Here is a 4,982-nt window from a genome sequence, read left to right on the forward strand (position 1 = left end):
TCATATATATATATATATATATATATAGAGAGAGAGAGAGAGAGAGAGAGAGAGGACGTTTCAAATGCAACACATAACATTTGTACAACCCAATCAATTGAGATATTTATGGAAATAATAAAAGTTCATTTATTATGATTTGAATATTTATGAAAGATGACTAGGGTTCATTAATTTTGATCAATACTTTATATTAGTAAGCAATCAAAACTTTTATGAAATCACATATATATCAAATTAAATGGACGGTTGAGATTTTTTCTATTGGTTGTACAAATGTAAAAAGTTGCATAATAACTCACATCTCTCTCTCTCTCTCTCTCTATATATATATATATATATATATACTAGTTATGTACCTGCGTGATGTGGCAAGATGTAAGGGTTCTATCAAAATACATAACATCATTTTTTTTTGCAAAATATCTTTGGAATACTTGGTGGTTCACATATTGTATTGTAAATCAAAAAATGAAAAATTATTTCAATTTCTCATCAAAAAGTTTCAATTTATGTTTAAACAAAGTAGAAATTACAATCATGCTTTAATCATACACAATCATCATTCAAAACTTCTTGATACACCACATTTGATGTGTGGAAAACTCCTTCCTGATTGAACTTTTTGATAGGTTTCACTAATACCTTTGTATTATCACGTGATATCCTTCTGGACAATACCACGTAAAGTTGGTCGTGCGAAAATACAAATTCTGATAGATAAACACCTACCATAATGGTTTGTCTGTCCTTGAGGTTTGTTGATTGTCATGGAAAAATAGAGTAGAATGGGAAATTGTTTTCTATTCAATTTAAAGAGAAACATGTCATCTTCAGATGGACATAGAGGAATTCTTGGTAAAAATATTCTCTTACCAATATGCTGACCAACAACTATTTCTACATCGTTAACATTCTGTTGAAAACCTCTACATATCAACCTCGTGCCGTTACACAATCCATTTGAGGGGTCGATAATAGTATTATCAGGCATCTAATTTTAAGCCGAAGGTAATGAAGGGGCAAACCGCTAACAGTCATTGAGTTTAAGAGTTCCATCAGATATAAGTTATTCTTGCCGTTTTCTTCTTCATCAAAACTATAGTAAATTTTTTCCTCTTCACAGAATCTTTTGATAAACAGATTATTAATCTCGTCGACATGTTCATTTTTAGTTGTTAATATCGCCCTCGAAATGATATAATCTGAAGCAGTCTTGTTTGTTTGAAGAGAAGGACATATTGCACCAATCAAAGCATCATTCGATTCATTTTTATTGGTGTAAGGAATACCCATGTTATCACGTATGAAAATAAAGTTTTCGTCTACTAATTCTTCATCACCATCGCCGACACGTAACAGAAAATCCTAAAATTAACCATGGATCAGTAAGTGCTCTCATATTGATCGTTAACCACAACTTTTTAATCGAAGACCAAATAAGTACATCTGTAGGCTAAAGTCTACGATCTGTGTTCGGGTGCCATATCTTATTACTTGCAACACTTGTCTAAAATCACTTCCTATAATCATTATTTTTCCACCAAATGAGAGTTTCACCCCAGTGATGTCTTGCATTGTTCTATCGAGTGCCTCTATTGTCTGCCTCTTTGTCATTGATGTTTCATCCCAGATGATTATTTTTGCATCTCGGAGTTCAAAAAGATCGAGTTCGAAAAGATCGAGTTCGAAAAGAAATACTAACTTATCGACTCTTGATTTACGGCTTTGTCAAAAAGAGGTAGGAATATTCCACGCTTATTTTAAATACCTATGAAAGAAAACATCATGTCAACGAGTCTCTAGTTTATATCAACTCCAAAGTTTCTAAAATAATAATAACCACATGGTTTTTACCGTTGACGTTTTCCTTGCTTCATGTTGATAATAGTTTCGATTAATAATTTTTCTTCTTTGAACAAAAGTTAGTGTACTAACAAGAGTTGTTTCATTGATATTCCCTTGTGTTGTCTCAATTAGAGAGATATTTGCCATGTTTATCATTGATTGATTACTTCCTTCACCTAACGCTATTTTTTTCTTTTTGTTCTGCATAATAACGTCTATTATATTAATTTTGATTTTTAAATATATATTGAGTAAGTACATTAAGAATTAAGATGTATTCATATTATATATTTCACATACCTTTTGCTATATCCGACATCCCTTGTACGATAAGAGTCCTCATCGGATAATACATTGTGTGATAAGAGTCCTCATCGGACAGTACATTGTGTGATAAGAGTCCTCATCAGACAGTACATGAATAATAAAAAGTCCTTATCGGACCATGCATTGTACAATAAGATATACATACATCAATTCTGATCTTAACATTGAAATACAATCAATTAACATCATATAACCAATAAACTACAAGAATTATTATTCTCAGATTTACCAAACATTGTAAAACTCACCTTAGATATACTTGTTTGAGGATGAATCACACCACTACAAAAATGCAGAGTATCAGCAAGAGAAATTTCCCTCGCAAATCCGTCGCTAAAAGGGTCATCTGTCGCTGATCCGTCGTGATACTCCGTTGGTCAAATGCTCGTAGGTAATGCTATCAGCAACGGATTTGCGAGAGATATTTTCAGCGACAAATCAGCAAGAGAATATCTTCAGCAACGGATAAACGAAGAAAAATATCAACGACGGATCAGCGAGGGAACTTTCAACGATGGATCAGCGAGGAAACTTTCAGCGACGGATCAACGAGGGAACTTTCAGCAACGGATCAGCGAGTAAATTTTAAAGGACTTTCAGCGATAGATTTTCCCTCCCTAAGTCGTCGCTAATTTGTTTTAATCTAAAAAATAAATTTTTTGAAATTACATAATTCATGTATTTATTTATATACAAAACCCGGAAATAATATAACAAACCAAAACTGTGAACAAATTAAAACTAATCAATTCATACGATTTAAAATATCCAATTCATACAATTTAAAATATTCAATTCATATAATTTAATTTTCAAATACATACAATCTAACTATCGGGAGGTGGCGGATGGGGGAAAACGTATCCTGACTACCGCATAAACGCAGCAAAATGCTCCGATAAGGCGGCCTGTTCGGCTAGTGCAGCAGCTTGTCTGGCCTGTTCGGTCTCCAAAATCAACGAGGGATCAGCGAGAGAATGGCCAAAACCCGAATCCCTCGCTGATCTACGAGGGATTTTTTTTCCCTCGCTGATGTTCGTCGTTGATACCTTGTTTTTTAGTAGTGCACACAACAATAACTTCAAATGGTAACACATAATTCAACTTCAGTCTGTAGCAAATTCACACACCCTTAACCACAAGGGTGATGCCCGATTGGTTTGAGTTTGGGTTCCAAAGGTCAAAAGTGCATGGAGGTCCCATGTTCGAACCAATGAAGAATAAAAATTCTCTTGTGGCCACGGAGGTTCAAATACGGTGACTGCGGGATACCCGCGAAGCGGGTGATCATTTTAAGATTAGTCGGCTCGCATAACGAATTAAATATTCAGGTTAATAAAAAAAATCACACACCCTTTTTACTTAAGATACACATTTTTCCTCACAATAAAACACACAACTTTCGCTCTTTCCTTAAATTGCAAGATGAATGGGAAGAATTTAAATCATCCTTTATATACTTTCCATAAAAAGGGCAATGGAATTTTTAAATATTTAAAAATAAACTCCCTCACATACTTAAAAAAACACACACACACACATATATATATATATATATATATATACATACATACAGAGAAGCGATCAAATAAAAACCACTCTCATTTGTAAAAACCGTACAAACCATCCTCATACGTCGATTTCAGTGTTTAATCTTATGAAATTTTTTCATGAAATTGTTTCATATAATACTTTTTTTGATGAATTTCTTTCATATATGATTATGAAATTGTTTCATATAATATTTAATGAAATTTTAATGAAACTGTTTCATGTATTTCTCTAAAATTAAAATAATGAAGATGATAATATCCATGATTAACACCCTCAACAATAAAAATGGTTAATCAACCTCTCATAATTACAAAAAAATGAACAAAATGAAAAATTATTATTGGTTAAATGTGGTTTTTACGGTTTTTACAAATTGAGTGGTTTTTATTTGAACGCTCCCCTATATATATCACAATATAATAATCACATACACAGAATTAAAAATCACTTACCAAATTCTTCAAAACCACTCAAAATTATATAACCGGAATCTGATTATCATAGAAATAAGGTTCACCAGAGAGATGAGAGATGATAAAGGAGAGAGGAGATTTTTAAAATGCCCTTAATTTATATCTATATTCACGTACAAAATTATACAGGTTTAAAAGTCGTCCATTTCCCTTTTTTGATGCTAATGTAAAATCACATGTGATTTTATATATTAACGATATTTTTCTTGTTTCCTTAAATAGTTTGCTCTCTCGTTTGAATTTTCTTTTACACACACACACATATATATATATATATATATAGAGAGAGAGAGAGAGAGAGAGAGAGAGAGGGGACGGAAGGAGGTGCAAGGAAAGATCTCAAAAAATGAAAAACCGAAAAACATTCCATCAACCATTAGATTAACCAATCCAATGGATGCGATTTTAGAGGCGGTTATAACTTTGTTTTTAAATAAAAAAATATTTTTCCCCTATTTTTAAATAAAAAAAATAGGAAATGTGATCAAAATTGAATGAAACAAAGTACATAAAAAAACAATCATGTTTTCTCATTAATTTGATATCCATATTCATATATTTTTATATCCGTTTTTTCGTGCTCTTCCGTTTTTCCATTTATTTAGAGTTCACGTTATATATATATATATATATAGAGGTTGGTTCAAATAGAAACCAACCATATGGTACAAACTATGGAAACCGATATTGACCAATCACATTCTTTCTTCACTTTAGGTTCAAATCTAAATTATAAATTAATGATAAGGGTAATTTGGTAATTCAACCTTTTGTAACCCC

The sequence above is a fragment of the Cynara cardunculus genome (assembly GCF_001531365.2).
Source record: "Cynara cardunculus var. scolymus isolate 2C chromosome LG 1, CcrdV1, whole genome shotgun sequence".
Classification (NCBI taxonomy): domain Eukaryota; kingdom Viridiplantae; phylum Streptophyta; class Magnoliopsida; order Asterales; family Asteraceae; genus Cynara; species Cynara cardunculus.